At 51.7% G+C, this 13056-nt stretch overlaps 1 pseudogene; it reads left to right on the top strand.

Moving 5' to 3' along the window:
* The first annotated feature begins 7561 nt into the window (after positions 1-7561).
* On the top strand, positions 7562-7778 carry LOC119978928 (annotated as a pseudogene).
* Positions 7779-13056: the final 5278 nt, after the last annotated feature.

Below are 13056 nucleotides of genomic sequence, written 5' to 3' on the forward strand. Positions count from 1 at the left end.
TCATGTTGGTAGCTGTACATAGGAGCGACCGGATGGAGTGGAGTGCATCAGGGAGGACCTCCTGCCAGCGGGAGACTGGGAGATTCTTCGATCGTAGGGCTAGGAGGACGGCCTTCCAGACTGTCGCGTTCTCCCTCTCTACCTGTCCGTTTCCCCGGGGGTTATAGCTGGTCGTCCTGCTGGAGGCGATGCCTTTGCTGAGCAGGAACTGACGCAACCCTTTGCTCATAAAGGAGGAACCCCGATCGCTGTGGATATTGGCGGGGAACCCGAACAGGGTGAAAAGGCTGTGCAGGACCTTGATGACGGTGGCAGAGGTCATGTCAGAGCAGGGGATGGCGATGGGGAATCTGGAACACTCATCAACAATGTTGAGGGAGTACACGTTACAATCAGTGGAGGGGAGGGGCCCTTTGAAATCCATGCTGAAGCGCTCAAAGGGGTGGGAGGCCTTTACCAGATACTCTGTCTGGCCGTTAGAAGTGTGGTTTGCACTCCGGGCAGACCTGGCAGTCCCTGGTCATGGACCTGACCTCCTCGATGGAGCAAGGCAGGTAGCGAGCTGTGATGAAATGGAAAAAGCGAGTGACCCCGGGCTAACAGAAGTTATTGTGACTTGTGCGCTGGCACATGTACCGCGGGAAAGGGCATCTGGGGGCTCATTGAGCTTCCCAGGAAGATACAACATATCGTAATTGTAGATGGAGAGCTCGATCCTCCACATCAGAATCTTGTCGTTCTTAATCTTGCCCCGCTGTGCGTTATTGAACATGAAGGCAACTGACCGTTGGTCAGTGAGGAGAGTGAATTGCGTGGCGGCCTTGCGGGTACTCGGCCGGAACTGTAGTTGTCAGACGGTATTGGCTGTCCAGCACACGGAGCTGCTGATCAGGGACGCCTATGTCACTGGCTTAAAATCTAACTACACCCGCCAGCGCCTGCTAGAAGTGGGTACACTCAGCCTCCAAGAGAGTGCAGCTCTCAAATTCGCTTGAAGTGGCCTTCCATAACATGGATGCCTTCAGCTCCGACCACGTCGTGGACATTGTGGGCACCGCCATCACTCGACCTGGGTGCGTTGCAAGCCTGTGCCGCGCATCAATCTGTCAACTCCGGATGCTGCATCTGTGGCCAGGGTAAGCACTCCAGCCAACGCTGCCCAGCATGGAGCACGATCTGCAATGGTTGTGGAAAGAAGGGCCACTTCCCAAAGTCTGCCAGGCCCGACCTGTTCCGAAAGTTTCCAGACCCAGCAGCAGCAGCGCTGCGTGTTGCCTGTCGGGACTGCCCCCATCTACCATGTCATCTGCCATGTGCGACCTGTGTGGGCTGCCATCTTCGACGCCACCCGCCATGTGCGACCCGTGAGGGCCGCCATCTTCGCCACCCACCACGTGCGACCCATGGGAGCCGCCATCTTTGACCCCACCCACCACGTGCGACCCGTGGGGACCGCCATCTTGGAAACACCCAGACTCCCGGAACCCCTGCTCACCCAGTCATACGCTGGTCTCCGCTACTCTCAACCAGCCCACCCACCTTCCGAAGCTCGCCTTGACCAGTCGCGACCTCAACGCCTCACTAAATCCATGATGGCCGTCAGGATCAACTGGCACGAGACAAGCTGCCTTTTCAACTCCGGGAGCACAGACAGCTTCATGCACCCAGATATGGTAAGACGCTGCTCCCTCCCAATTTTACCCGCAACCCAGAAAATCTGCCTGGCTTCTGGATCACATTCCGTGGAGATCCGGGGGTACTGTGTAGCAACCCCTTCGGTACAGGGTGTAGAGTACGCTAATTTCAAGCTCTACGTCCTCCCTCATCTCTGCGCTGCCCTATTACTGGGTCTTGGTTTTCAATGCGACCTCCGAAGCCTTACCCTGAAGTTCAGTGGACCCCTGCCCCCCCTCACTGTCTGTAACCTCACTGTAAGCCCGTCACCACTAGGAGCAGACGATACAGTGCCTGGGGCAAGGCCTTTATCAGGTCAGAGGTCCAGCGACTCCTGCGGGAAGGGATCATAGAGGCCAGTACCAGCCCCTGGAGAGCCCAAGTGGTGGTCGTCAAGACTGGGGAGAAGCACCGGATAGTCATCGACTACAATCAGACGATCAACCGGTATACGCAGCTCAATGCGTGCCCCCTTTCCTGCATATCTGACATGGTTAATCAGATTGTGCAGTATTGAGTCTTCTCCACTGTTGACTTGAAGTCCGCATACCACCAGCTCCCTATCCACCCGGAGGACCGCCAATACACTGCCTTCGAGTCAGATAGCTGCCTCTATCACTTCCTCAGGGTCCCCTTTGGTGTCACCAATGGGGTCTCGGTCTTCCAACGGGAGATGGAGCGAATGGTTGACCAGTGCGGGCTGCGGGCCACGTTCCCGTATCTGCAGCCATGATCAGCAGGACCATGACGCTAACCTCCGACATTTCCTCCACACCGCTAAGCTCCTTAACCTCACATATAATAACGAGAAATGAATTTTCCGCACAATCCGCCTAGCCATCCTTGGCTATGTGGTGGAAAACGGGGTCCAAGGGCCCGACCCCGACTGCTTGCACCCCCTCCTGGAACTTCCCCTCCCCCACTGCCCCAAGGCCCTGATGAGATGCCTGGGGTTCTTCTCCTATTATGCACAGTGGGTCCCCAATTATGCGGACAAGGCCCACCCACTCATTAAATCTACCATTTTTCACTTGACTGCTGAGGCCCGCCTGGCCTTCAACCGCATCAAGGCAGATATTGTCAAAGCCACAAAGCATACAGTTAGACGAGTCCATCCCATTCCAGGTGGGGAGCGATGCGTCTGACTTTGCCCTGGCCGCTACCATCAAACAGGCGGGCAGGCCCGTGGCTTTCTTCTCCCGTACGCTCCAGGCCACCGAAATTCAACACTCCTCCATTGAAAAGGAAGCCCAAGCCATTGTGGAAGCTGTGCGACATTGGAGGCATTACCTGGCCGGCAGGCGATTTACTCTCCTCACTGACCAATGGTCGGTTGCCTTCATGTTTAATAACACACAGCGGGACAAAATCAAGAATGACAAGATCCTGAGGTGGAGGATCAAACTCTCCACCTACAATTATGATATCGTGTATCGACCTGGAAACTCAATGAGCCCCCAGATGCCCTATCCCATGGTACATATGCCCGTGCACAAGTAGACCCACTTCTGGCCCCCTACAATGACCTCTGTCACCCGGGGGTCACCCGTTTTTTTCATTTCATCAAGGCCGGCAAACTGCCTTACTCCATCGAGGAGGTCAGGACCATGACCAGGGACTGCCAGGTTTGCGCGGAGTGCAAACCATACTTCTATCGGCCAGACAGACCGCTGCTGGTAAAGGCTTCCCGCCCCTTTGAGCGCCTTAGCATGGACTTCAAAGGGCCCCTCCCCTCCACTGACCATAACGTGTACTTCCTCAACATTATTGACGAGTACTCACGTTTCCCTTTCGCCATCCCATGCCCTGACATGACCTCTGCCACTGTCATCAAGGCCCTGCACAGTCTCTTCACCTTATTCGGTTTCCCCACCTGCATCCATAGCGATCGGGGTTCCTCTTTCATGAGTGATGAGTTGCGTCAGTTCCTGCTTAGCAAGGGCATTGCCTCAAGCAGGACTACCAGCTACAACCCCCGGGGAAACGGACAGGTGGAGAGGGAGAACGCGACGGTCTGGAAGGCCATCCTTCTTGCCCTACGGTCTAGAAGTCTCCTAGTCCCCCGCTGGCAGGAGGTCCTTACCGATGCGCTCCACTCTATCCGGTCTCTCCTGTGCACTGCTACCAATGAGACCCCTCACCAACGAATGTTTGTCTTCCCCAGGAAGTTCACCTCAGGGGTCTCGCTCCCATCCAGGCTGACAGTACCAGGGCCCGTCCTCCTCCGGAAGCATGCGAGGAGTCATAAATCCGGTCCCCTGATCGAAACGGTTCTCCTCCACGCCAACCCACAATATGCCTACGTGGCACACCATGACAGACGGCAGGACACAGTCTCCCTTCGGGATTTGGCACCCGCAGGTTCCCCAGTGACCATCACCACCACCCCCGACCCTACAGTCTCCCTCCACCGCTACTCGGCTACTTCGGAATTTGGCACCCGCAGGCCCCCCAGTGACCATCACCACCACCCCGCCCCTTCATCATCCCCCTCTCCACCGACTCAACTACCGGACGAAGAAGAAGATGACACGCTCCCGGATGCGCAGGTCTCGACACCAGTGCCCACACCACAGCCGGGACTGAGGCGTTCAAGGCGGAAGGTCAAAGCCCCCAACAGACTCGTTCTTTAAGTCCACTTCACCCCCGCCATACTCTTTTTTTTAACAGGGGGTGAATGTGGTAAACTACTGTTACTGTATTATATATATTGTGGTAAACCACTGTTACTGTATTATATATATTGTGGTAAACCACTGTTACTGTATTATATATATTGTGGTAAACCTCTATTACTGTATTGTATATATTGTTTGTTGTCTCTGCCGGCTCCGCCTGTGGCTTCTCCCCTCAGGCTCTGTATAAAGGTGGCCGACCTCTGGCTCTGTCCCAGCTTGGGATCTGTTGGCAGCAGGTTCTCGTTTAGCTTATTAAAGCCACAGTGTCGTTCCACAACTCGTCTTTGTTATAATTGATGGCACATCAGGGAGGAAACTGGAGAACCCGGAGGAAACCCACACAGACACGGGGAGAACGTGCAGACTCCGCACAGACAGTGACCCAGCCGTGAATCGACCCTGGTGCTGTGAAGCCACAGTGCTATCCACTTGTGCTACCGTGCTGCCCTGATGTTAAACTGAGGCCTCATATGCTCACAATAGTTTTATAAAAGATTCCATAACACTAGTCTGAAGAGGAACTGGGAAATTCTCTCTTGTGTCCTCGTTATTCCTCAATCAGCATCATTAAATCATATTATCTGGTGATTAGCACATTGCTGTTTGTGGTAGGTTAGTTGTGCACCTGTGTGCAGGTTGGTTGCTGTCATTCCTATATTACATAAGTGACTACAATGCAAAAGTACTTGGCTGTAAAATGCTGAAACATCCTAAGGTCATGAAAAGTGCCAGATGGCAGCACGGTGGCGCAGTGGGTTAGTCCTGTTGCCTCACGGCCCTGAGGTCCCAGGTTCGATCCCGGCTCTGGGTTACTGTCTGTGTGGAGTTTGCACATTTTCCCATTGTTTGCGTGGGTTTTGCCCCCACAATCCAAAGATGTGCAAGTTAGGTGGATTGGCCTTGCTAAATTGCCCCTTAATTGGAAAAATTAATTGGGTAATCTAAATTTATAAAAAAAAAGAAAAAAAATGAAAGGTGCCAGATAAATGCAGGTTTTTCTTATCCTTCATTTTTAAGAGATTGTGATTGTTGTTGGGCACTGTTCCCTGAGGACAATTCAACTCAGTTTTTCAGTGCCTGATCAAAGTGACCATTCTTCCCAAACACTTGGCCAGTGAGCATTAGTGCTACTGTAGCCGGTACTGGTAGCACGGGCTATTCGGGAAGCAAAGATAGGGCAGCACCGTGGCACAATGGTTAGCATTGCTGTCTTAAGACGCCGGGGTCCCAGGTTCAATCCTGGCACTGGGTCACTGTCCGTGTGGAGTTTGCACATTCTTCCCGTGGGTTTCGCCCCCACAACCCAAAGATGTGCAAGATAGGTGGATTGGCCATACTAAATGGCCGTTTAATTGGAAAAAATGAATTGGGACCACTAAATTTATTTTTAAAAAAGGAACGCAAAGATTGTTTTAAGGGATTTTTTTGTATATTGGTAAACATTAAAAATAAAGTATAATTTTCAGTGGGTTTAATTTAATGCTCTGTGCCTGGAAGGGACCTGGCGTTAGATTCATGCTGGACAAAGGTATTTGTATGTGTGGGGGCTGGTTTGAATTCCAACTGCCATTTTATTGTGATAGAGAAAGCCATGGCGTGAAAAAAACATCAATTAGCCAGCAGAGGTATACAGGCATTGCTTAGCAACTAGAGGTTCTTGTTAAGGTAAAACAAAAAAACTTTATTCTTAGTTTTTTAAATTTGAAAGTCAGAAAACGCTCGGAGCAGTTGCAGATAGAGAGCAAGAGAGGAAACATTTCTCAGCTCTGCTTTACACTGGAATAATGCGCAAGAAAGCAAGCTCCAGAGAAACTAAATGCTGTCTGGTTATAGAAACCTGCAAATATACAGGGTACTGTTCAAGGGCACCACAGACAAAGTTGAGAAGAACTCGGCTAGTGAGAAACTAGGTTTCTTAAAGTAATCTTCAAGGTTCCTCAAAAAATCCAAAGGTTTGGAATGTCTTACAACAGTCTGTGAAACAAATTTTAAAATCATTGGAAAGACAGTATTGGCTGGAGAGTTTGTGTAACAGTGGAAGTTAGTCAAGGCAAAGAAATCCTGAAGGGTTGGTGTAAACTCCTGGAGTGGATTCGGTGGTAAAAGTGGAGCAAAAGCTCAGTTCAGAGGAGTCGTTTGGAAAATGTGGATTGGATTTCGAAATTCAAACCGCTCATGGCAAGCATGATTGTGAGAGAAGATTTTAAAGCGTGTTTTGGGGTTTAGAGTTTGGAACCTTCTGTGACAATCATCTGGAAGTATTCTGAGGAGAAAACCACCCACACTAACTTGATTTCAGAGAGGAGTGTGTATTTGATCACAACCAATCTCTATTTAAGAAGGGATTTTGTGTGTTAATGAGACTGTAGCTTCAAGTGTACTGTGCTATCTTTTTAAATCTTAAAACCTGTGTGTATTTGTTAAGCTACGGGGCGATTAAAGGAGCATTGTATTATGATCCATTTTTTTCAAGTTTAATAAAGGTCTCTTTCTTATTAAAATTAATTAGCAGTTCTGTGACTCTGTTCCTCCATGTTTCATTTATTTAAAAAGTAAATGTTAAGATATTTTGAGCGAGGGTTCCATTCTGGGATCTTCTCGTCCAATTGTAGCATCAACTGGGATCATAACAGGGCTAAATGGCTTACTTCTGTGCTGTAAACATTCTCTGACTTGATGATTTAATTTGTCGTATTGTAGCCTGGACTGAGCTTAACTTCAGATGTGCATGTGAGACAGAAGGAACTGGGATGCTTTCCCTCAGCCTGCTGATAATGGCAGAAACAGTGATCCTATCATCCTATTTAAGGTAACCAATTCAGACAGCAGATTGAGGATGAAACCAGCCATATTCCTGTTCTTTGGTCCACGAAGCATGGTAAAATCCACAACCATCAGGGGAAGTTACAATTCCACTTCTCCTTGAATACCCTGTCCCAAAGGCAGGTCTGACCCACAGCACCATGGGTAAGGCAAGGAGGCAGATCCCAAATCCACCCCAGCCAGAACAGGGATCAAACTCCATGCTGTTGACACCAATCTGATGCACACCACCATCCAGGCAACTAGCTCCTCCTGAGAGGTTGCTCTGGCAACATACATTTTCACATGCATGTTGTAGCCTGAAGCTTTCAGTGGTGATGGTAGAGGCTCCCATATTCATTCCATCACATAGCTGACCAGGAATCGTCCCTGCTTTTAATGCTCTTACTGCTTCTTGGCCATTTGGCTAAGATCAAGTGTAGAATCAAGCCCAAAATCAGACCCTATCCTATGATTTTGGATCTAATTTGTCTCTCTTGTGGGGACCATGAATTGGATTCAATTTGAATTGTTTTTTGGAGCAAGCAAAGAGATTAATCAAGGCTTACCCTGTCACTCTGCACATTGGCTTTGTAACTTTAAGAAAGGAATAAAATAAAATAAAAATCTCTCCTCCTCTTACCACTGGTGTGTATGTTGGAAGGATTTACAAGTTGATACTCAACCTGTTTGCCTGTGTTATGAACGCACCTTCTTTGGCCATTGAGTCCTGGGGTGGGACTGACTCAAACAGGAATGTTACCTACTGAACCACAAGCTTTTCACTATAATAGTTCTAAATGTTGCGGGTACAATTTTGAAACTTTGGGCTCTCAGAAGTTTACAGAAATTAATAGCTGTCGTATGACACAGAAGGACTGTAGTTTGAAAGCCAAGTTTCATTTTACAAAATACACTGTGCACAGTCTCAGCTGTGGCTCAATGGGTTAAATGCACCACTCTCACCTCTAAGCCAGAAGATTGTGGGTTTAAGTTCCACTCTAGACTGAGGATATAAACTAAGGTTTACAATCCAGTGCAGTATTGAGGCAGCGCTGTAGCATGGGGCAGCACGGTAGCATGGTGGTTAGCATAAATGCTTCACAGCTCCAGGATCCCAGGTTCGATTCCCGGCTGGGTCACTGTCTGTGTGGAGTCTGCACGTCCTCCCCGTGTGTGCGTGGGTTTCCTCCGGGTGCTCCGGTTTCCTCCCACAGTCCAAAGATGTGCGGGTTAGGTGGATTGGCCATGCTAAATTGCCCGTAGTGTCCTAAAAAGTAAGGTTGGGGGGGGGGGTTGTTGGGTTACAGGTATAGGGTGGATACGTGGGTTTGAGTAGGGTGATGATTGCTCGGCACAACATCGAGGGCCGAAGGGCCTGTTCTGTGCTGTACTGTTCTATGTTCTCTGTTCTATGAGGGAGTGCTGCACTTCAGAGGTGCCATCTTTCCAATGAGACTGAGGTGCTATATGCCCTCTCTGATATAAAATATACTGCAATGCTGTTTTGAAGAAGGGCAACAGAGGGGTTATCTCCTGTTTCCCACCCAAATATTTGTCCCTCAAACAACAGCATAAAAAACACGATCTGGTCATTATCATATTGGTGTTTGTGGGAGTTTGCTGTCTGTATTTGGTTTGCTGCTTCACAACTGTGTTACTGGTCATGGATTCTGTGCGTTCCTGCATGGCTAATAAGCCTGTTCTTCGAACCGCATCTTTGACCTCAATCTTGCGTTTCATGTCTGTGGTGAATTCATACTGTATTGTAATTCACACTATTGTATTGCATTGTATTATGTCCTTGTGGGCTCTGTATGTAAGCCGTTGCGCGGCTCTGCCCATAGGGAGAGATAAGGAGCTTCTACAGGGCTCCACCCTCCACACAATGCCCGAGTCTGCCTGGCAAAATCGAAACTTTCTAACTCCCCCGCAGTCCAGAGACTCGCCTCCCAAACTCGCAGGCCCGCAGACCCCGTAATGCTGCAGCGTATCTGCCGACTCCGCCTCCGCCCAACACGTGCGACTCATGGGGGCCGTCATCTTGGCAATCCTCGCCCACGCGGCCGGCCATGTACGAGTCATGGGGGCCGCCATCTAGGACGCCGTCTTCCTCGCCGCCCGCCACGTGCGATCCACGGGAGCGGCCATCTTGGACACCATCTTGGCCATCAACCAAACCTCACCTCGATGATTACGACCTCAGCGGACAGTCATCACGGGGCCACTCCAGCACTGCTGATCAAGCCGCCGACTACCCGCAACTCAATGCGGTCACGCTGGACCAGTCGCGTCCGAAGCACCTCAGGAACTCGATGATGTCCGTTAAAATCAATGGGTACAGGACACCGTGCCTCTTCGACTCGGGGAGCACCGGGAGCTTCATACATCCTGACCTGGTAAGACGCTGTTCGCTCCCTATTATTTCCAGCACGGCAAACTATCTCCCTCGCCTCGGGCTCGCACTCAGTCCACATACAAGGGCGCACCGTCGCGACCCTAACAATTCAGGGCGCCAGCTACTCTAATTTCCAGCTGTAAGTACTCCCCGAACTCTGCGCCCCAGTCTTACTCGGGCTCGACTTTCAATGTAACCTCAAGAGCCTCCCACTCAGCTTCGGCGGACCCCTACCTCCACTCACTATCTGCAGTCTCGAGACTCTGAAAATTGACCCCCCTCCACTCTTCACTAATCTCACTGCTAACTGCAAACCCGTAGCCACAGGCAGCAGGCGGTACAGCCTGCATGGCAGGGTATTTATTAGAGCCGAAGTCCAGCGGCTCCTACGTGAGGGAGTCATAGAGGCCAGTGACAGCCCCTGGAGAGCTCAGGTGGTGGTCATCAAGACCGGGGAAAAGTTCCGGATGGTGGTTGATTATAGCCAAACCATTAACCGGTTCACGTACCTTGATGCGTACCCCCTCCCAGAATTGCAGACATGGTCAACCAGATCGCCCAGTACCGCATATTCTCCACGGTGGATCTGAAGTCTGCTTACCACCAGCTCCCAATCCGCCCGGAGGACCGCCACTACACGCCGTTCGAGGCAGACGGCCGCCTCGTCCACTTCCTCCGGGTCCCCTTTGGCGTCACGAATGGGGTCTCGGTGTTCCAACGAACAATGGACCGAATGGTGGACCAGTACGGGCTGCGGGCCACGTTTCCGTACTTGGACAATGTTACCATCTGCGGGCATGATCAGCAGGACCACGACGCCAACCTCCATCGATTTCTCCAAATTGCCCAGAAACTCAATCTCACTTACAATACGGAGAAATGCGTTTTCCGCACTACCAGACCAGCCATCCTCCGCTATGTCCCTCATTGTCCCAGGGCCCTCCAGACGTGCCTGGGATTCTTTCGTATTACGCCCAGTGGGTCCCCCTGTATGCGGACAAAGCCTGCCCACTATTTAAGACCACACTCTTCCCACTGTCAGTTGAGGCACGCCAGGCCTTCAACTGCATCAAGGAGGACATCGCCAAAGCCGCTATGCGGGCGGCGGATGAATCCGTCCTCTTTCAGGTGGAAAGCGACGCCTCAGCGGTCGCTCTCGCCGCCACTCTGAATCAGGCAGGGAGACCAGTCGCCTTCTTCCCCAAACCCTCTCCGCTTCGGAACTTCGACACTCCTCAGTCGAAAAGGAAGCTCAAGCCATTGTGGAAGCCGTACGGCACTGGATGCACTACCTCGCAGGTAGGAGGTTTACCCTCATCACCAACCAAAGATCGGTTGCCTTCATGTTTGACAACTCGCAAAGGGGCAAAATTAAAAATGATAAAATCTTGCGGTGAAGGATCGAACTCTCCACCTATAATTACGATATCATATATCGACCGGGGAAGCTCTACGAGCCCCCAATTGCCCTCTCCCGCGGCATGTGCGCCAGCGCGTAAGACGACCGCCTAAAGGCTATCCACAATGATCTCTGCCACCCGGGGGTCACCCGGCTCGCCCACTACGTCAAAGCCCGAAATCTGCCTTTCTCCACCGAGGAGGTAAAAGCCATCACCAGGGATTGCCCGATCTGCGCGGAGTGCAAACCGCACTCCTATAGACCAGACAAGGCCCACCTGGTAAAGGCTTCCTGGCCCTTTGAACGTTTGAGCATCGATTTCAAAGGGCCACTTCCCTCGACCAATTGAAACGTGTACTTTCTTAACGCCATCGACGAATTCTCCCGCTTCCCCTTTGCTATCCCGTGCCCCGATATGACCTCCCACACTGTCATCAGAGCCATGCATAGTGTCTTCACCCTGTTCGGTTTCCCCAGCTACGAACACAGCGACAGGGGTTCGTCCTTCATGAGCGACGAGCTGCGTCAGTACCTGCTCGACAAGGGCATCGCCTCAAGCAGGACTACCAGCTACAACCCCAGGGGGAACGGGCAGGTGGGTAGGGAGAACGTAACGGTCTGGAAGACCGTCCTACTGACCCTCCGGTCCAGGAATCTCCTGACCTCCCATTGGCAGGAGGTCCTCCCCGACGCGCTCCATGCAATTAGGTCCCTCCTATGCACTGCTACCAACCAGACCCCTGACGAGCGACTATTCGTTTTCTCTAGGGGCACTACCACGGGGGCTTCGCTCCCATCCTGGTTGAGGACACCAGGCCTGGTTCTCCTCCGGAAGCATGTCCGGACACACAAAACAGACCCGCAAGTAGAGAGGGTACTACTGCTTCATTCGAACCCTCAATACGCCTTTATTGAATACCCCGACGGCCGTCAGGACACCGTTTCCCTCCGGGACCTGGCGCCTGCAGGATCAACCACCACCACCAAGGTACCCCTCACACTACACCCCACCCAACCCCCCATGCCCTGCGCCCCCGCGCCTATAGGTTCCCTGCCCACGCTCGGCGCCCCCGCGCCTGTAGGTTTCCTGCGCCCCCGTCGCCCGTCGCACCGGTCAGGAATGAAGCTCGTGCCGAAACACCCCCGGAGTCCACCCTCATACCCACACCGATCGTTACCACCCAGCCACCCGAAGAGGCTGCAACCGCCGTGCTCGGCCGATTCCAAAGGACGACTCGGCCACCGGACCGGCTCAACTTGTAGACCCGTCACCCGCGGATTTGATTAATTTACAGGGGGTGAAGGTGGTGAATTTATACTGTATTGCGGTTCACACTGTATTGCATTGCATTGTATTATGTCCTTGTGGGCTCTGTATGTGAGCCGTTGCGCGGCTCTGCTTTAGGGGGAGATGAGGAGCTTCTACAGGGCTCCACCCTTTGCTCCGCCCATGGCCCCTCCCACTACCGGAAGTATAATGCGCTGCAGCCGTAAGCCTGCTCTCAGTTCCTCTGCTCGCAGGTAGGCTCAGTTGTAAGACTATTAAAACCACAGTTAACTTCCAATAGTGTCTCTAGTGAATTGATGGTCACATCAATGTCTGTGTTTCTTTAAGTACAGGTCAGGACATAGATGTGTCTATATTCTGTATGAAACTCCGTGTCTTCACTGAGGAGCCATGATGTGGAGATGCTGGCGTTGGACTGGGGTGAGCACAGTAAGAAGTCTTACAACACCAGGTTAAAGTCCAACAGGTTTGTTTCAACCACGAGCTTTCGGAGCGCAGCTCCTTCCTCAGGTGAATGTCCTCGCCATTCACCTGAGGAAGGAGCTGCGCTCAGAAAGCTCGTGGTTGAAACAAACCTGTTGGACTTTAACCTGGTGTTGTAAGACTTCTTACTGTGTTCACTGAGGAGCTGAGACTTGTCTCCAGTCAGCCCAGCTTCATTTGTATGATCGGTCAACAAGGGGCCGTGGGCGTGCCTTTTTGGAGTGATCCCGCGGTGCCTGCCGGGTGTTGTAGTTCTCCAAGCCGCACTGCACAGCTGTGAGAGACCGGCCCGAACTACAACCTCCAGAGCCCACCGCGCCTGGTGAGGCATGCG

This window comes from Scyliorhinus canicula, chromosome 1 (genome assembly GCF_902713615.1).
Source record: "Scyliorhinus canicula chromosome 1, sScyCan1.1, whole genome shotgun sequence".
In the NCBI taxonomy this organism is placed as follows: Eukaryota; Metazoa; Chordata; class Chondrichthyes; order Carcharhiniformes; family Scyliorhinidae; genus Scyliorhinus; species Scyliorhinus canicula.